Raw genomic sequence first — 22192 nt, forward strand, 5'->3', positions numbered from 1 at the left:
TGCCCCCATAACAAACATTAAAGAAGCTCTGCTATAAATAATTCAGACTCTTTACCTCCTATTTAAGTCTGGATCCAACTCATTGTCCAGTTGCAATACCTGTCCAAAGTAAACATATATTGATGGATGAGATCAATAGGCTATCCATCTAACTGCATATCACTGTTTGGACAACATTCATTCTTCATCCTCTTGGGTTTCCCTGTGTGGATGGTGAGGCTAAACTATTTTGTGGCTATTGATCCAAGAGTCTCTGCAATATTCTGGGGCTAAGAGAAACCTATACAATGTCATCTGCAAGCTATAGCATCTGGAAGAATTCCTTGTCTATATTATGGAGAATCCTTCAATTTTCAGTCTACACTGGATCTCTTAGTATTGTGGAAAATACTTTTGGCAATTACACATCTTCCTGTTTACTACATTATCTGTAGAGCTGCACATCATGAAATACTGTAACCTCTGGAAAATTAAGATTAAGTATCACTTAGAAGACAATAGATGGGAGTTTGGTGGATGTGATCACTCTAAAACACATAATGAATAAGGAACTGTGAAAAAAAATAAGCAAAGTAAAGAATCTCATTAGTAAGTGCATGACCAAAGGAGAAGATGGACTGTTTATCTAGTAAGTAAAGGATAACCTTTTGAGGGCATGTGTGCTCTACTATTATCTTCATGCTGTCAAGAGAAAATATGGAATGTCTCTAGTATTTTGGGTGAACTCCATGTAGGGAACCTCTGAGAAGATATGGAAAGAGTTGCACTGGATGCATGGGTATAGATGTATTCTGTATCCTTGAAGGAAACACCCACATTACTTAATCCAAAGATTTGAGTAGTGTTCATTGAGTAGACATACAGCATAACATTAGAGGCTATGCAAAGATTATTAATGCACAGCCCCTGCTGCCATGGAGACTGCATGCAGAAGAGAGATCACATGTAATGCAGATATGCAATAAAACATCTAAATATGCCATAATTGTGCCACAAAGATAAAACATAAAACCATAAGAAAAGCAGGAAATACTATGGGAGTTTGGAGGGAGGAAGACAATATCTCACTGGAGTAAAAGCAGAGTAGCAATGTTACCAAACTTAGCATCAAAAGACTTGGATTCAGCTCCTGGCTCTGGCCTCTTTACTAGGTATGACAAGGTCCTCTGACAAATTGCTTGCCTTGGCTTTGGTTGTTGTCATCATGGTTAAGTGACCTAAGGTCACACAGCTAGTAAGTACCTGAGACCAGATTTGAACTCAAAAAGATGAGTCTTCCTAACTCTCATCCTAACAGTTGCTCCACTGCATTAACTAGATGCCCCTAAACCTTGTTTTAGTTGCCCCCATGATAAATTGAGAGGTTTGGGCTATATGTTCTTCACAGGCCTTTCCATGTCTACCACTCTATGAATCTATGATCATCAATTTGAAAAAGGTTAGAACATTTTTGTACATAAATTTTATACCCCCTAAAAAAGATGAAAAGTTGAGGGGAAAAGTCTAAAGGCAAGGTTGGGTTAGCTAAATTGTAATAAGAGATTGCCACCCTCATCTACTACAAACTAGAGATGATGAAGAGGCTAAAATAGTAGAGATTGAGAATAGCAAAAGATTGACTTGAATGTCATTATCTTATTGCCTTGTGGAACTCAAAAAATGTATTGTTTCTCATACAAAGCAAGGCGCTGAAAAGTATTTGGCAGCAAGGTTATTATTTCCCATATAATTACATTTCATACAGAAGTACATTGGCAGACATGTGGTGGCTAAATTGTCCATTTTCAACTGGAAAAAAAGATGCAGTTCATTTTTCACTTACATCAGTCAAGAAGATAGCTGCCTACAGGAAGGGATAAAGACTTATTTGACACTAGATCTATAACCAATGGTTTTAGATATAACAAAGAAATTAGTGAGAATTTTGAAATAGGCTTCAGCTAGAAAAAAAGGAAGCAATTTGGAACCTCAATAAAATATCTGATGAAAAGGAAAAAGGAAAAAGAGAAATGTTATTTTCTTATTATGATTAGTTTTGGATTTGGGGATTTTTAAAATAGAGTTTCCCAGATAACTTCTGAATATATAAATGCATTATTTTACCTTTCAGGGAGAGGCAAATCTGTCATTTAATTAAATTATCTTTTCTAAACCAATTCAGACAAAATCCTGTCAAAGTTTCTGCTTCTTCACAATTCAGAAGGCCAATCAACTTATGTTTTTGTTTGTAAAAACAAGAAAAATAGTAATACACTTTATGTAATTCATTGCTATTTACAAAGCAATTTCAACTGTTCTCCAAGGTAGGTATTAAATACAGCAAAAAAATAAACTCGAGCCTCTGAGCCTCCTGTTCAGATTATCCATTTAATCAATAGAAGAGTTCTGCCAATCTCAATTTCTATAAGAGGACCTAGTTTTGTTATTACAGCGAGATCCAAAGTATACGTGTAAACAGAAGTAATCTATCTATCCTTAAATTATGTATCTTTATTTCAAAGAGCTTTCATTAGTAAGGGAATTGTTTTCATTAGTTATTAGACATTATAAACCCCTAATAAGTTTGAACAAGAATTTCATTTCAAAGAAGAGAACCCAAAAGGTCAAATATTTTGCTTGCTATTTTAGGGACAGTTACTGTCGATGACACCTACAACATGAAATAGGATTTAGGGAACATAAAAGAAAACTGATACCGCCTAGATTATGGTATTTCCTTTATTACTAATTACTAATGTGGCTCAGGAAGCCACTGGGCAGAAATATGACCTTCTGATGACCTAAATTTAGACTTGAAAAGCCTATAATTCTGATTACTTTGCATCTCTCTGCCAGGTCCACTTCAAAATACACAAGACTTGGGGCAGCTAGGTGATGCAGTGGATAGAGCACCGACCCTGGATTCAGGAGGACCTGAGTTCAAATTTTACCTCAGTCACTTGACATTTACTAGCTGCGTGACCTTGGACAAGTCACTTAGCCTCAAATGCCTCACCAAAATTAATTAATTAATTAATTAATTAAAATACACAAGACTTGCCTTGAAATTCAACTCTTCCAGATAGTGTTTCAGTATTAAGCCTGTGTCTTCTGCCAATAGCTCTTTTACTATGTCACAGAATCACCAAATTTCAGATTTAGAAGGGACCTTAGCTGCCATATAACCCAACCTATACCTGTAAAAGAATCCTCTCTACCTCTATGACAAGTGGCCACCTAGCTTTTGATTCAAAATCTCTAGTGATGTGGAATATATATACTAGCTGACAAGGCAGCCCATTCAATTCTGGGAATAGTTCTAAATTTTAAGAAGATTTTCTTTGTAGCAAGTTAAATTTCCTTCTTCCAGTTCTATCTATTATTCTTTGTTCTGCCTTCTAGGTTCAAACAAAATGCATCTAATCCCTCTTTCACATGATAGCTATTCAAATACTTAAAGAAAGCTGCCATGTTCCCCTAAATCTTATCCTTTTTTAGTGTAAACAACCCCAGATTATTCAGCAAGTCCTCTTATGGTATAGTTTCAAGACCTTCTACCATACTAATTGCCATTTCATAGACACTGTTCATTTTATCACCATCCTTCCTAAAATATAGTACCCAGAACTGAACACAGTGCTCCAGATTTGATCTAATCAGGAGAGCATACAGTAGAAGTCACCATATTATTCTTAGAATTACAGGTCTCAATGCAGCCTTCGGATTAATATTTTAAACTTTTAGATAATGTTTATTTCAGTTCAACTCAACAAACCCAATTAAACACCTATGTGGAAAGCATTTGCTAGACTCTGAACTTACTCTATTGTACTAGGGGATACAACATATATGCACATAATTACAGAAAAAGAGAGACAGAGAGAGAGAGGAGGAGGAGGAGGAGGAGGGAGGGAGGGAGGGAGGGAGAATACAGTATAATATCAAGAAGAAATGAGCACTAAAGATGGGGTCTTGTTTAAGAGGTGATACTTGAGCTGTGCTCTGAAGCAACCTAGAGGTTCTACAAAGTGAAAATAAGATGTTATAGGGACCATTTCTATGGAATGTCATGTATACAGACAGTTTGACTAATATAGACAGTACAGGAAGGCTAATAATATGAAATTAAAAAAGAAAGGTAGTTGCAGTTGGACTGTGGAGGGCCTTGAAAGGCAGGCATTGTCTTCTGTCACAGAGGAAATAAGGAGACATTTCATATTTTTAAGGTTGGGGTTTGGAGTTACCTGGTTAGATCTGTGTTTGAAGAAAATAAATCTGGAAGCTGTGTGGAGAATGAATTAGAAATGTGAGATTCTTGAGCTATGGAGACGAATTATTATGCCATTTCAATAGGACAGATAAGTGATATTAAGGGTTTGAACCAAGTCAATGCCCATAGAAGTGGTGAGGAGACAGATAAAAGAGATGGTATGGAAGTAGACTCAACAAGACTTGGCCAATAGTTGGATATTGGACAAGAAGGAGAGGAAAGAATCAAGAATAGCTCAGTTTGATAGGCAGGTGGAGTTGGTTGTTGTCAACAACAGAAAGAGGGAAGTTTAAAGGAGAGGTAGCTTTGGGGTGGGAGGAATCCAAGTGAAGAGGTTAAGCAGGAAGTTAATAATGAAGGAATAGAGTTCAGTAGAGAGAGTAGTATCATCTGCAGAGATAATTACACTACTGTAAACTGATGAGATCATGAAAGGAAAGTACAGAAAGAGAAGGGAAGAAGGGGCCAGAGGACAGAGCCTTGGGGAAGATGCCCATGGTAGTGGGCAGGAGCCAGACGATGGTCCAGTAAAGAAAAATGGAATGTGTAGTCACAGGCAGGAGGGAAACCAAGAAAGAGTAGTACCTTTGATGCCAAAAGAGATGGGATTGTCTAGGAAGTGGGAGTCATCAGGAGAGTCAAAAGCTGCGAAGCTATTAAGTAAAATGAAGTTTAAGAACAGGCCCCTGGAATTAATAGTTAAGATATTCTTGGTAACATCACCTACCTCTAAGGTTATATTGTATCAGAAGCTCCCTCCTGACTTAAAGGGCTAAGATACTCTTTTGTTGTGGTTTTATTTTGTTTTATTTTTAAGCGTAAGAATTTGGGCTCGTGGGGTGTAGTACTGAACACTCTAAAGTTAATTCCAGGCATGTGTAGGGTAGAGATAAAAGACAGTCACCCAGTCCCACTTAGCATCAGTTATGGTTAGTGTAGCTGGGTTCTGGAACCTCCCTCTTGATCCAGATACTTCTGCTCACCACTGCCACAGCTGGCATTGCCAGCTATCCATCAACAAGAATTTATTAAGCACTAACTATATGCAGAATACTATGCTTGGGACTGAGGATACAAAACAAGTGAAATAATTTTTACATTCAATATTTCATTCTATAAAGGAGATTGCATTTTATTCTCCCATTCCAACACAGTTTTTTTAGTTAGTTATTTAGTTTAGGGATTCCTATGGAATGTCTGGTGGTTGCTGCTTCATCACCCAGTCTTTTCCCAGTCTATATTTGGGAGCCCTCTAAATATCTCTCATTCATTTGCCCCCAACTAGGTAGACCTGTTCTAAGTGTTGCAGAACTTTCTTGCTTCCAAGGCTAACCTGACAGAGCTATTTAAAATTGTTGATTCCACAGTGTACCCTCCACACAAAGGGTTTCACCCAGATCAGACTGTCTTCCACTCCTGAAGGGTTCTAGGGTGAATATGTCCCATTGATTTTCTCCCTCTCTCAGAGATTAGGCAACATCTTGCATGATCTCACAGGAGTGTTAGAACCAGCAAAAAACTTAGGTGATTGTTCAATTTTCAGACAAGCATTTATACCTCAGAAATCCACAAATGTTACAAATAAAGACTTGATTTGTTATTTTATTGTGTAGACTTAAGGATGGGTTGAAGAAAAATGTTAGTAATGTAGGTTACACTTAAAAGTCTGCTGTGCCACGGCAACTAGGTGGCACAGTGGATAGAGCACTGGCCCTGGAGTCAGGAGTACCTGAGTTCAAATCCGGCCTCAGACACTTTTAACACTTAATAGCTGTGTGACTGTGGGCAAGTCACTTAACCCCAATTGCCTCACTAAAAAAAAGAAAAAGTCTGCTGTGCCTACATTGGTGATGGGGATGGGGGAGGGAGAGAGGGGGTCCTTAAACACTTGCAAGCATACCTCTCTACCTTTTGGTGAATTGAAAAGGCATTTTTTTCCCTTTCCATTGTCTTTTTTTTGCCTACACCTCTTCACAGTGTCTGGGCCAGGCCCTACAAACCACCCCAAATCAAGCTTCCAAAGCATTCCCAAAGATTCCTTTCTCCTAATTAGACATCTATGACTGGGGGAAGGGTAGGGGCCATCTTGCCCCCAATGGTAGGGATTTATGTCTTTATTATGTATATTTTTCTCTGAAAATAATAACAAGAAGAAGACCTCCAATTCATTGAGTAGCTCAATCCTCTATGGAAAACTTGTGAAAGATAGGACAACATATATAGGGGGTGGGATGTGCATTGGTTGGAGGTTGGAGAAGTAGCAAAGCTCTTAAGTAGTTGAAATGCCAAGTCATTAAATATATGTGGTCAATGATATTTTGAGAGCAGGAAGCATAGGGCATGATAGATCACAACCCTACAGCAAAATCTAAAGGGGACTCTAAAGATCATCTAGTCTTAATCCCTTATGTTACAGAAATGGTCTAAAGCTCAGGGAGGCCCAGGAAAGTAAGATGACATGGCCAAAGTCATAAAGAGGCAGGATTCAAAGCCAGTTGCTCTGATTCTAAATCCAATACTCTTCACAATTCTACCCTGCCTCTTAGAATCAGATGTTTGCTAATCAAAAGCCAAATAATATACTACTATCTACTGGGATTCTGTAAAGAAATATTTTTTTAAGTATTCAGTTATTTTTTCCTTAATTTTTTTTTTGATGAACTAATTCCATATTAGGGGCATCTTATATAGGAGAGCAGATGCAATCGGATTAATAATATTGCCTCTTCATTTCTTCTTTACTTTGTGTTGCTAGGTGACTGAGGAGGAGAAAGCTGGAACAATAAAGATCCCACTTGAGCATTTATCCAGGTCTCTGGGATAAAAGGGGAGTTGGGGGTGGAACGCATTCACGATTAATCACAGCGGATGATGTCTTTATTGGCCACTGACCTTGCAATGAGTAGCATGAGTTATAAGAAGGGTCTGTGTTACCCCAATCCCTATGTTCTTGAAGTAGGGTATAAATCATTTGAACCTCATGAATTTCTCATATTTACAAAGCTACACTTCCAAATTTTCCACAGGAGATGCAGTATAACCACTTATTTTTCCAATTTAAAAAAAAATAATTTTTCAGCTTGTTCAGATGTCACATAAGGAGCCAGATGATTGAGATGATCTGGCTCAGAGTGACCTGAGGATCCAAGGTGGATGTCAGCAAGGAGCCAAGAACGAAGCTGATACTTTCCATCATCCTCCATTTTTAAGTTGTTTGCATTACTTCTTCTCTAACCTTATGCTCGAAGCAACAATCATGGTAGATTGCCTTATTCTGTTCCATTAAGAACTGAAGCATGTAATAAATCAAATTCCATACTGACATATCTTGCTTCAGTGGCATGATAAGTTGTTTCTTAGCTGAAATTCAGATGAAGAATATCTGGATTTTGTAAGTATACTTCTCTTTATTCCTTTGAAACCTAAGCTTAAATGTAAGGAACATGTGATGCCTTGTGAAGAGAAAGAGGAGAAAGATTTCAACAGACATATACAGCAGTATGTATTAAAAATTGTTTGTTCTTAGGTATTTATAAATGACTTCCCAAAGAAGAGAGAATAAGTCGTAGTCTGACTTGGTCTTAAAATTGTTGGCAGATTATTAAATAAATAACTTGAATGCAAAAATACCTAAACCATTATGTGATAGAACATGGCATAAAACTCTATTATATATACAAATGGAACTTTTCAAAATTATTAGCTTTTTAAAAATTTACAAGCTTAGGTTGGTGGTTTGCTAGTTCCAGTGGTACATCTAGGTACCCTGTATTAAAAAAAAAACCTATTAGAGAATTTGCAAGCAATAAATTATAAGATATCAGGATAGTGATTTCTTTAGATATAATGGGGCAGAATAAGAATGAGTAAAATCATATTCCCAGAAAAAAATCTAATATTGTTAAAAATTGGCCATTATGTCTATCTATTCATGTCTCTATATATAGAAAATATATATTAAAATTTGCCATTAAAATGTCTATTCATATCTATACATAAACATGAATAGATAGCCATATTTTAATGATAAATTTTAATACGTACATACACATATATGTATATTCAATGTCTCTAATATGCTGTCTCTCCATATTAAAATGGGCTTTCTCCTTCCTCCTCCACCTTAAAGAATCAAAAGCTTCCTTCAAGACAACCCAGGTATCACTTCCTTCAAGAGGCATTTCCTTATTCTTGCAGGTGTTAGTTTTATTCCTCCAATCGTCTTCATATATGTCCTCTGTGTAATTCTCTGTGTGAATATTAGTTTTTTCTCTCCTCCAATCCCCTCCACAATTGAGCATAAGTTTTTAGAGGGGATAAGAATGTTTCATTTTTCAAAAAAAAGCTGAGTATCTGGGACAGAGCCTGGCATGGTACTTAACAAATGCTTGTTGAATGAAATGATGTGCGATGGTCCCTTCTATAAAGAAAAATACCATTAGTAGGAGGCCTAAAACATGAACATATATAACAATAATGCAAATATATCACTAATTCCATGCTATATTTTTAATATAAAAAAGTGTTTTAGAGGGGCAGCTAGGTGGCGTAGTGGATGGAGCACCAGTCCTGGAGTCAGGAGGACCTGAGTTCAAATCTAGCCTCAGACACTTAACACTTACTAGCTGTGTGAACCTGGGCAAGTCACTTAACTCCCATTGCCCTGCCCCCAAAAAAGGTGTTTTAGAAATTCAGAGGAAGAAATGATCACTTTCTGTTGGTTTGACCAGTGAAGGCTTCATAGATGAGCTATCATTTGAGTTAATTCTTAAAAGATGGGTAGATGCATGGGTTCATAAGAAAATTGTAGGATACCTTTGGAAACATAGGTAGATCTCCAATGCCAGGTTGAGAAACAGGAAACTATTTGTTAAGTAACAGGGGAACATGGAAGCATTTCAAAGAGAAGTATGACCAATTCGATGGAATGTTTTAAAAACATTCTTGGGTTAACAGTGTGTGAGACTAAGGAAAGTAAGACTGTTCCTGGAACTAAGAGAAATATTTAGAAAGCTACTGTATTCATCTGGGCATTAGATGAGGGTGAAATAAAATTTTAGCCACAGGAATGAAAAATAGAGATGAAAGGAAGACAGAATCTACAGGAACTAGTTATTGATAGGTATTACTGTACAAGAAGTTTTACTTTTCTTACTTCAAAAAATATAATATCCACTTTTAATATTTATAGCAGCTCTTTTTGTGGTAGCTAAGAATTAGAAGTCAAAGGGATGCCCATCACTTAGGCTAAACAAGTTGTGGTATATGATTGTAATGGAATAGTGTGGTGCTATAAGAAATGACAAGGAGGATGATTTCAGAAAAACCTCAAAAGACTTTCATGTACTAATGGAGCCAAGTGAACAACACCAGAAGAATGTTGTACAGTTACAGTAACATTTTTTGATGAAGAACTGAGAATTATTTAGCTATGCTGTTTTTAAAAATAATTACTATTGAGGCAGCTAGGTGGCTCAGTGGATAAAGCACTGGCCCTGGATTCAGGAGGACCTGAGTTCAAATCCGGCCTCAGACACTGGACACTTACTAGCTGTGTGACCCTGGGCAAGTCACTTAACCCTCATTACCCCACAAAATTTTTTAAAAAATTAATTACTATTGATAGAGATCAGTTTTGGCAGTGAGCATATTATTTATTCAATATAATACCAGTAAAGGATTGACCACATGTCTCCCTAACTTCTCATGGTCTCAGGCCATGTGGAAGAGAAAGCAGGGAGGGAGCTTCAGCAAGCCAGTTAGCTCTAGCAGGAGAAAAGCACTCAAAGACCCAGAAGACCTAGAAACCAGAGAGCCAAGAGAATCTCTAAAACCCTAAAAGGTAGGTGTGTTTTGATCCCATCAGTCCTTCACTGAACTAGACAAAAGAGTCAGTCTCCATTTCTTTTGTTCCCTTGTGTTTGTCCCAAATAAGATCTGAACTTTCTGGAGTGGGGGGGGGGAGGGGAAGTGGGGGGGGGAGGGAGAGAATTGAGAAACTGATCTCTGTTCCCTGCCCCAAGAAATCCATCATTAATAATTATTTTCTCAAAATTCTCAGCAATACAATGATCCAAGACAATCCCAAAGGACTAATGATGAAACATACTATCTGCCTCCAGAGAAAAAACTTATATTGATTGAACACAGACTAAAGCATGCTATTTTTCACTTTTTCTTTAATTTTTCTTTTATTTGAGTCTTATACAAAACAAATAATATGTATGGAAATGTGTTACATAATTGGACATGTACAACCTATATTTGATTGCTTATACCTAGAGATGGGGTCGGGGGGAAGAGGGGAGGGAGGGAAAAGGGAGCAATAGAACTTGGAACTCAAAACATTAAATAAAAAAAAATTAATCCACTTTTACTCCTCAACAATGTAATGAATAACAAGTCCATCTACAATTATCCATCCAGTCAGATTCTGCCAATCAGTTGAAATATGCCTTGTGGTCATAGACTTACAGGGATGAATTAATACCAATTAGCTGTATATATTAAATAAAGGATAGTAATGCATTCAATGTTATCCTAGTGTCTAAGAAGGATCATAGCATCAAGGCTTTAGAACTGGAAGGGACCTTAGGGGGCATCAAGCACCTAATCTGAGAGATAAGCAAACTGAGGCTCAGAGAGATTGAGGGACTTGCCCATGATCACACAGCTAGTAAATTTCAGAGGTGAAATTTGAACCTATGGCTTCCTCTCTCCAAGAGAACATGCTACCTCTCCTCAGGAGCTGTTCCAGCAGCAGTAAAATTAGCCATATGAACACCAACAGCTGCGCAACAAACTTTCATATTTATCATTAAACAACAAACATTCCGGGCTAACATGATATTTGGAAATGTCCATAACTTTTTCCACTTTCTGAAGGTTTGGGGTACTCAGAGAGTATTGAGTATTAACTACAGTAATCAGAGTTCTTTATTTTTAAAAATCAAACTCTGGACTGAGCCTTGGAAAGCTGTCTCTTTAAAATTCCATATTCACAAAAGAATATTAATTAGATACTTCTACTTTGAAATTTTTCATTTAAATTATATATAAAATTTTATGAATTTTTGTATATTGTATATATGTATGTAGATATGTGTGTATATGCATATATGTGTGCATATATTTATATATACACATACATAATTTTAGAGCAGCAGATTTTTTGAGAATGAATTTCACTGTTTTCTTTTGGGTGCCATCTGTGTTATTACCAAAGTAAAGCTAGCATAAGATCAAAATGATGCAAAAGAAAACCAAATAAAATTTAACCCAAATGGTCACAGAATGAAACTGTCAAATTTTATACAGCTCCAATGCCAGTACACTGAAAATGTACTTGGGGGCCTGCCTGGAATTTCTCACCTCATTAGGTGTGAAAAAACATTGTAAACTGAACACCAATTTTTAAAAGCTTAGTAAGGATTAGAAGAGTTAGGACAACTAAAAGATATTCACAGCTCCTAGGTCTAATAATTGGAAAGATGAGTGTAATGGCTTGGGAATTTCAACTGTTAAAAGATTCTAGACACTTATTCAGTATGATGGTAGTAGTGTTGTTATTTTTGTGTAAAATTTTTCCAAGACATTTATAGAAAATTTTCAGTCATTCCTACTCTACTACTCTCCTTTTAAGGATGTGAAATTATCCTGTCTTATAAATGGGGAAACAGATTTTGGTGAGTGAGGAACAAGTGATTTGTCTGAAGCTACCGAGGGGAAGAGAGAAACAAGTTTTAAAATCCAAGATTTCTGGCACACTACTAGATCCTCCTTCCTTAAATATTCTTATCTTTAAATTTCAAGTATATGTGACTACAAGCTAGAAATCTAGGTAGGATTTAGTTCTGCGTGCTTATTAATGCATTCAATTTATAAAGGTTGAAAACTCTAACTCATTGCCTATCAAGTTAAAGCACAGATTCAAGATTTTTAAGTACTTAATCTTCACCACGTAATGAGATCTCAATTGTAAGTGGAAAATAGAAGCCCTGTTAAGGCACTGTCCGAAGTTAGACCATCTATCATAAAAATATGAATATTTGCTTCAAAATCCATTTCTTGATATTCATCATATTTCTTTCAGTGTTTCTAGTGACAGAGTTCCTTTTAATTAATATCCTATTGCAATCAATTCCCAGTGGAGAGAATCAGACCTGGCTGAGGCGCTGGACTCAGAAAATAGTCATTACTGGTTCAATGTCAAGTGAGTGAGAAGTTTCCAGTGGAGTACCCAAGGAATCTCTGCTTGGTCCTGTGCCAACATTTTTGTCAATTACCTGGATAAAAACAGATATCATACTTATCACATATGGAGATGAAACAAAATTAACATAAGTAACTAAGACAATGAATGACAGAGTAAGTATCCAATATGACCATGGCAGGCTAAAACCTTGTACTGAACCTAATACTAAAAAAATTTAATAGGAATAAAGTTAAAGTTTTATACTTGGGTATAAAAATCAGCTTTCATGGGTACTGTCTGGGTAAAAAACAATTTTACCTAGCACTTTGTTTGAAAAGGATCTGGGAGTTTTAATTGACTGCATGCTCAATATGTTAGTGTTATATAGTAACCAAAAAAACAAAAAAACCTAATGAAAACTTGCATTGAATTAGGGAAAGCTCAGTTTACAGAAAGAAGGTCTTAATTCTACTGTACGCTGCCTTTGTTTAAACAACAGTTGAAGTATTGTGATAAGTTCTAGGAGCCACAGTTTAGGAAGCACTTGATAAAATGGGAGCTTCAAAAGAAGGGTAATGGGAATTGTGAAGGAACTTGAACCTATGCCATATGAAGATCATTTGAAGGAATTGGAAATGTTTGCACTACAGCAGAGTCAGGGCTGGGGTGGAGAGGCAGAGCAACACACGGTAGTTGTCCGTTAGAATTTAAAGGTCTGTCAAGGGCAAGAGAGATCAAAATTGCTGTTTGGCCTCAAAAGACAGAAATCAGGAACAATGGTTAGAAATTTCAGAGTGAAAAATTTCACTTTAATGTCAGCAAAAGCTTCCTAACAATTAGAATTGCCCATTAAGTGAGATGAACTGCCATGGGAAATAGTGAGGAGGTCCTTAAGCATACTGCTTAAAACAACTATTTATCAAATATGCTGGAGTGGGGATTCTTTCAGATGTGTAAGTTGGACTAGGTGGCTGCTGATGTCCCTTCCAATGCTAAAATTTTCTGAATCCATTGCAATCCATCCTCTAAAAATTGTTCAAGTTTTGCTAGAGCATTGGAAGTTTCTGTTTTTTTCTTATTCTTAACTCCAATATTTTCTCTATTTAGAAGAATGGAGAAGGCCACTAAATATAAACTTACATTTGATCCATCTGACCACCATGCATTTCCATGGAAACTTACAGTCTTTACCTAAAAAGTGAAACCTAGTTCATAAATGAGTAATATAAAAGGTCATGCCATCCTACAATACACAAAATATTTTTACACTGCACCTCCTACATCCTCCCACTTTCTCAGAAAGCAAAGGGTTTGCAAATTTAAATAAGGATAATTATAATAAACTGTAATAAGTCAGAAACTAAAGTATTTCATATTCTTTTGCATTTATATGTACAATGTGTATTTGTGTATATGTATATACACATGTATGTATATTGTATATATGTATATATACAGATGTGTATATGTGTGTATCTCTGTAGATACGTAGGTATGTACACATATTCATATACATGCATATTACATTATGCCCATATATGTATAGATATATGCATGCATGTGTATGTGTATATGAACATGTATATGTGTGTATGTGTATATAATTAATCTAATAAAGATGCCAAAATAAAAGTCTTAGAATTCATTGTTAAAGGGATAAAGCTGCTGGGAGGAATCAGTGTAATCATACTTCTCTCCACACAACAGAAAGGAAAATTCTATTTAAAATATGCCTTCTAAACCATCTTGTATGAAAAGTGTTGCCAAGAAGAGGGTACTTCAGAAGTGATGTCTGTATGAAGAGAAGACAACCTTCAGCTTGCCAGGTTAATGTTGGTTGCTAATTTCCTATGGACATTTCAAAAGGTACCTTATTGATCCATCTTCTGCTTACTTAACTAAAAGATAATACTTTGGCTTCAGCAGGAGGATAAAATGCTATATGAAATGTTTTTCTAAGTAATAACTACTTACATTTATCCATCAGAGAACATTAAGAAGGAAAAGGAGGATAAAATTTAGTGCTAGTCCATCAGTAAACACTAAGTACCCACTCTACACTGAACAGATTTACGCATTATCTTCAAAAACAAGCCCCACTCTGAACTTCATCTCTGTCAAAGACTCTCCTAGAAAGCTAGACTCAGAATCTCAAAATCATCTTTGTTTCATTGATAGTCATTGAATTCTGTCAGTTTTATTATTGTTTACAACAACTGACTGACTGGTCTTCCTGATCAGGTTTTCAGTGGAGTGCTCGAGAGATCTGGTTTCTGCCCCATACTTATTTTGTTCAAGAAGAGGTTGAATATTTTTATCAATAACTTGGACAAAGGTACAGATGTCCTGCTTATCAAATTAGCACATGAAACTTAGATGGGACAGATATCTAACACACTGGATGACTGAGTCTGGATGCAAAAAGATCTTGATGAGCTAAAATATTGATTCAGATTGAATGAGATCAAATTTAATCAGCATTTATGTGAAGTTCAATATATCAACTTCACAAATACAAGCTGGGGGAGGTATATTTAAGCAACAGTCCATATTATGAAAATCTCAAGGTTGTATTAAACTGGAGGTTCATCAGTGTGATATGGAAACCAGTCATGCTAATGAAATCTTAAGCTACAACAAAAGAAGAGGAGCATCCAGAACAAGGAGGTGATATTTTTTTTTCATTCAATAATGATCATTTCACATTCAGAAGACTGTCCTCTGTTTTAGATACAACATGTTAGGAAAGGTATTGATAATATACTGAAGGGGGCAGCTAGGTGGCACAGTGTTTAAAGCACCCACCCTGAATTCAAGAGGACCTGAGTTCAAATACGACCTCAGACACTTGACACTTCCTAGCAGTGTGACCCTGGGCAAGTCACTTAACCCCCATTGCCCCACAAAAAAAAAGATAATAAATTGAAGACTATCTAGGTGAGGACAACAAGGAAGTTCCCACCACATAAGGATCAGTTGAAGAACTTGAAATGTTCAGCTTGAAGAAGAGAAGACTCAGGCAGGAGAGAAAGGGCCCTGTTCTACTTGGTCCTTGAAAAAAAGAGCCAGGAACAATAGATGGAAATTACCAATAGGCAAATATGAGCTTCGTGTAATGAAAAATTTCCTAACGATTATAGCTATGAGAGAGAGAGAGAGAGAGAGAGAGAGAGAGAGAGAGAGAGAGAGAGAGAGAGAGAGAGAGGGAGAGAGAGAGATTGATAGCCTCAGGAGGTATCATGTCCTCAACTCTCCCATCTCCTCTGATAATTCTTTAAGCAAGAATTGGTTTAACATTTCTTGGGGCGTGTTCAAGGAGACCGTTGTTTAAATATGGGTCAGACTAACTTGCCTCTGAGGACCCTTCCAACTATGAGCTTCTATGGATCATTCTTATCATTGATGATAGTAGGGTCATCACTTTTGAACTATTAACAGCTTTGTACCAAAATCCTAAATGAGAAAATAGCAATGACATAAAAGAGAATTCAGTTGAGAGCAACTGAATGTGATAAAGTTCCCATGAAATAAATTGTGCTGGAAGTTACACAATTTTGAAAACCTACAGAGATCACTTTTCAAAATATTTCAAAGTGGGGAATATAGGAAAAGAATTGGGAAAATATGGCATGAATACCCCCACAAAAAAGATGGCAAAAAAGAAATCAATAAATCTTGAACCATATATCTAATTTCCCATCTCTATGAAATCTTCTTGAGAATGGTCTGTGTACCCATAAAGGGTATAAGAGCCAATGATGCTTGCAGATACTATAGAGAGGAGCTATGTATTATCCCTTTTCTCCAACAAAACTCTGCATTGTCCAGATATCACTAGGATTTCGACTCAACTGAATACCATTACTTATCTGTCCTGCCATTACTCCCCAAGGTCTTTGGGACCTTTCCATCTGTCTTTTAATTTCCCTGTCAATATTCCTCTGGTTTTTCAATCTGCAAATGCCTAATCCCATTTTTATATGTCATCTCTCCTAATTAGAATTTGAGCATCATGAAGGCAGAGACTGTCTCACTTTTCTATTTGTATCCCAGTGCTTGGCACATTGGAAGTACTTAATAAATGCTTTTCCATTCTATCACATTCTATGTGATCCTTAATGAAAATATGGAAAAGGAACAAGCAAGGATATGTGGATAATTCTCTATAGGAGAACCCATTTTCACACACTACTGACTAAAAGGTGTGAAGAATAAAATATCTCATTTAATTTTATCTAGTGAAGACAAAACAATATTTGATGTAGTAGAGCAAAATGAAGGTTTAAAGGCTTTCCTTAAATGTGATGTCTCTTATGTATATCTTAATATCACTCTTTCTTCAATCATCCCCTAAATATTCATATGTGAAGCATAAAATAGAGAGATACTCTCACGGAAAGTGCTCATCAGTTGTACTGAAGAAGTCCTTCACTAGGCCACATGAAGATAGATTCCCTATAGATAATGAAGTCTTCTAGCTACATTATCAAAGAAGAATGGAAATTAGATTGATATGGTTTACTCTTCAGGAATAAATACATTTGGGCTTCTTTTCCTCACCATGGTCCTAAGTTTTTAGTTCATTTTTTTTCTCACCACAGCCCTTTCTAAGTGCTGTTAAACTAAGATTTTGATATATTCTAGAATTTTGAAATTTTGAAGTTTCACATCCATGTTTACCCTTTTAAAAACTCAGGATTTTTGCTTATCTTCAGAATTTGGGTATCTCTCCCTTTCTTCTTGATGTCTCAAAAATTGCTAACAATGCCTAGGAAAAGACCTTTAAGCATTTTGAGGACTCTGTGATGTCATGCACCTAGGCCTAAAGAACTGACATCCTTTAAAGCAGCTGGGTGTTCTCTTACTATCTCCACACCTATCTTAGGCTTTCAACATTCTTTCCAGGATAAATAGAGGAGAGAGAACCAAAATAGGATTGGGGTTATTCTGTATTCTTTCTCTCATCTGCTAACATCATAATATCTGCTATGGGGGGTGGCTAGGTGAGGCAGTGAATAAAGCACCAGCCCTGGATTCAGGAGGACCTTTGTTCAAATCCGGCCTCAAACACTTGACAATTACTAGCTGTGTGACCCTGGGCAAGTCACTTAACCCCCATTGTCCCGCTTAAAAAAAAATTAAAAAAATAATATCTGCTATGAACAGTGGATCTCTTTGTTCTTTTTGGTCTAAACATAAAAAAACTTGGAGTAAATTGAGGCTTCAGGTGGAACATTCAGCACATATATCTAGTTAGCATTTAAGGACATTTAAACATTAATCATTGAAGTGACATTGTATTTCGCATTCTGTATAAACCTTCCCGCATTCAGAACTTTACCTTTCTACACTATTCTTATTAATTTGTGACAGTCATTAAAATTTATCCTTGGGACTGTGCCCCTCCTTCTTATCTTTTAAAATTTGATCACATGAGAGAACTCCCTTGTGTAATTCCATCAATTTCTCATTTAGATTATTCGTTATGTATAGTTAGAATTTCATTTTTTATAATCTCCCATCTTTCTTGAGACACATTCCCCTTTAGAGCCTCTTATTGTAAAATGACACTCATTTTTTAAAAGTTTCCTTCTTTAAAGTCCAGGGCATTGTCTTTTCTGAACTTCCTCAGCCCTAAAAACTTGTACCTGAAATTTTAACACAAGCATGGTTTCACTTGTTAATTGTTTTCCAACTAGATTATAAACTCTTTAAGGGTAGGAATCATGGTATAGAGAGATAGAGGACAGATAATCAGGTCTTGTTACCCTACTGAGGTGGTGAGTACAGAATAGGTATGCGGTAAATATTTTCTACCTAATTAATCCGTTTTCTAACAAACCCTCTTTAGAGCTTGCTTTAGGTAAAACTATGATGTACTTGTAATTCACATTTCTGTTATACTTTAAAGTTTATAAAAACATTTCCCTCATAATGGCCTTATGATGGAAACACCTCAGGACATTGCTTATCTTTTCTCTTTTTTTTCAGGGCAATGAGGGTTAAGTGACTTGCCTAGTAAGTGTTAAGTGTCTGAGGCCACATTTGAACTCAGGTCCTCCTGAATCCAGGACTGGTGCTTTATCCACTGTGCCACTTAGCTGCCCAGGACATTGCTTATCACTAGCTTTTGGGTATCTCTCCCTGAAGGGGAAGAAGGGGGACCAGTTTTACAAGCAGTATCACTAAGTGCAGTGGCTTAGAGGCAATTCCCCAAGAAGGAAAGACAGTGGAGACAGGAGGGTGGGGGTGAGAAGAGGAAATAGAAGACTGGTCTTTTGAGTAACTTGTCTTATAGTTAGAGCATTACTAAAAGCACATAGGGTGGAGGGAATATGGAGAAACTGATTGTTTTTCTATCTCTGCACTTGCCTTCCTTTGACTGGGAGTGATGGTGTCCATTTCTGAGACTATACCTAAGTTCTATTTTTGATATACATCTGTGGGCAAACCAGAAACTTTATTTCTTTGTATCCCTTTGCTCACAGTGCAAAAGTGTGACAGAGCAGCCTTAATGAGTTTTAGCCATGAAGAAGGACAATGGGAAGTTTTTCTTGATTCAAGGCTAGAAATCTTGATCCCTGATCCCTTTGAGAGGCTCTCCAGTTGGGAGCATATGTCACAAGTCATGGATCCCACCTTTTTTTCTAGTCATGGACTTCCCAAAACAGAAATTTAAAGTGGATTTGGGGACCTTTTACTTCCTCAGACAAATGAACCTAATTTTCACTATTAATCCTTTGGTGAGACCCTGAGACCCCTTTGGGAAGGAGAGGAAGAAGATTGGGTAGTGATTTCAGTTTTATTTCCAACTAGAATTCCTAAACCAGGTTGCACAACAATCCCTAGTGTTATGGTACCGTATCCAATTGTCCTCAATCCTTTCTGTTTTACATCAGCTGCCCCTTGCCTCAGGCTGTACCACTTTGATCCATCACCCAGGACTACCCTTCATAGAAGTACCTATGCCCCATACATTTCTTTTCCCTATCAAAAAAATATCTCTTAGGTTCCATTCTCTCAAAATCCTTGGTAGATAGCTGAAACTAATCTATTTAACTAATTGATGCTACATTTTTAATATCAGATAATGGCCATAATGTATCACCCCTCTCAGATTATTACACTTTAACAGGGGCATTCAATGCCTTAACCCAAAGAAGTAATTAATAGTAAGAATTTAAATTATGCCACATATTCATGCTGTCCAACTTGAACTTGGCCCTAGCTATCCACTACTCAGCAATCTTTCCATTCATCTTCTGTTAATTCTTTGGCATGTTGCCCACAGCAGTTCTAGAAAACTTCCTCCTCTGGCCCCCATTTTCATCCTGCCTCCCTTTAGCATTAATCTTTTGAAATCACTTTCTACTTCATTGAGAATATTGGGCCCATCTATTCTGAACATTTTCCTTTTACCCTCCCCCAACAAGGCTCAACCCATAGACTTTTTCTTTTCTTTGAGTCCTACTTCTTACATTCACTATTTATATGACAATGGACACATTATTTAACATCTCTTACCCTCAGCCTTCTCATCTGAAGAATAGAGACACATACCTGTAGGACTTAGACCATAAGAAAATGTATGGAAAATGCTTTGTAGAGCTCTTCTTGTTTTCTTTATACCTTCTCTCTGGAAAAGCTTATCCATTTTCAAAGCTTTAGCTCATGCCTTGGGGACTAATTTTATGCCAATTAGTCTCCAAATTATATATCCCATCCTTGCCTCTCACTCAAGCTACAATCTCTTATTTTCAATGGATTATAGGTTTTCTCTATTTGAATGTCCCATTCCTACCTCATGTTTAGCAATGAACTTATCATTTTTCCTATCTCCCAACCTTTCTTCCTAATTTCCTTCTCCATGTCAGTGGCCCCAATATTCTCTCACTCATTCAGGCTCAGAATTTTTCATTCATCTTTGACTAATGTTTCCTATTCATCACCTATATCTAATCAATCATAAAGTCCTAGCAAGTCTTCTTTCAAAATGACTGTTAGATTCATCTTTTCCTTTTTGTTTGCCACTAAATGCAATGTACTGATCATCTTGTGCCTAGATTCCTAAAAGGTTCTCTGCCTCCCAAATCTTATACTCCAATATGATCTTTTTATGGATGGCAGGCTAATTTCCCTAAAATATCACTTTCACCTTGTTACCCTTCAGTTCAAAAATCTATAATATTCCCATTGCCTACCACATTAAGTCCAAATCCTTCTTCAGGCCCTTTATATTCTGACATATACCCCCTGTCAACTTATCCAGCTTTGTTTCCCACTGCTTTCCTAGATATATAGACAGATCATTCTATACATACATATATATGTACCACATAAACATATATACTGTACGTATACATATATACAGGGTGGGCCAAAAGTCATGAAGTCATGAAGGGGTTTCAGTATTTAATAACTCCCTTATTTTTGTTTTTAATTTATAATACAATAACATCACATACAGTATATGCAGTAAATGTATATGTATAGGAGATAAAGAAAAAATAATTTTCAAAAAGTTATTAAAGAATCAACCCACTTTGTGGCTTTTGGACCACCCACCCTATATAATCTTTCTTTCACTCAAGCCAATCTCTTCATCATTTCCCTGTACATGGCATATTAAATCCCTCTTCCATGCTTTTGCCTATGCTGTTAGTCCTGAACAAAACTCTCTCTCTCCTCTCTGTCTAAAAAAATCTTCATCTTCATTGGCTTCCTGTTGCCTGGTTAATAAATTTCAAATTGGTTTCCCTAATATTCAAGGCACTCTACCATCAGATACCATCCTATTTTTCCAGTCTCATCTCATCTTATTCCCTTTCACACACTCAACTATTTAATTAAACTAGGCTATTTCTATGATCCACAAACAGCATTTCCATTCATTTGACTCCACATTTTTCCTCATACTTTGATCAGTGCTTGGAATTTCCACCTCTCTTTCTTATATGCTGACCCATCCATTAAAGCCCAACTCAAATGTCACCTCCTCTGGGTAGTCTTCTTGGATGCCTGGATTCCCCTTTCCCCAGACCTCATTCCTTACTCTCAGTCAGTGAAGACCTTCCCCTTCAAGTCTTACACTCTCTTTTGGAACTTTCTAATATACTTAGCATGCTCTAGTGAATTATGATCATCTACATTCACATATTATCTGCTGAGTAGACTATAAGTTTCAAGAGGGAAGGGCCCAGGGGCAGCTATGTGGCACAGTGGATAGAGCACCAGCCCTGGAGTCAGGAGTATCTGAGTTCAAATCCAGCCTCAGACACTTAACACTTACTAGCTGTGTGACCCTGGGCAAGTCACTTAATCCCAATTGCCTCACTAAAAAAAAAAAAAAAAAAAAAAAAAAAAAGAGGGAAGGGCCCATATATTTTCTAAACTTCTTATCTCTTTATGTCTAGAACAGTTCTTTGTGTGGGGGGGGGTGGGGAGGGTGAGGCTATTGGGGCTAAGTGACTTGCCCAGGGTCACACAGTTAGTAAATGTCAAGTGTCTGAGCTCGGATTTGAACTCAGGTCCTCCTGAATCCAGGGCTGGTGCTCTATCCACTGCACCACCTAGCTGCCCCTAGAACAGTTCTTTATAGAGACAGGGGCAGTCTGGTGTAATAAAGTAATGCAAAAAGGAACATCTGGGTTTGAATCTTGTCTTTAATATTTGCTACATGACACTTGACAAATAACCTAGCCTTAGTTTCTGCATATCAAAAATTGGGCTAGTGACAGTACTTCTTCAAA

Source organism: Dromiciops gliroides, chromosome 3 (assembly GCF_019393635.1).
Source record: "Dromiciops gliroides isolate mDroGli1 chromosome 3, mDroGli1.pri, whole genome shotgun sequence".
Lineage (NCBI taxonomy): Eukaryota > Metazoa > Chordata > Mammalia > Microbiotheria > Microbiotheriidae > Dromiciops > Dromiciops gliroides.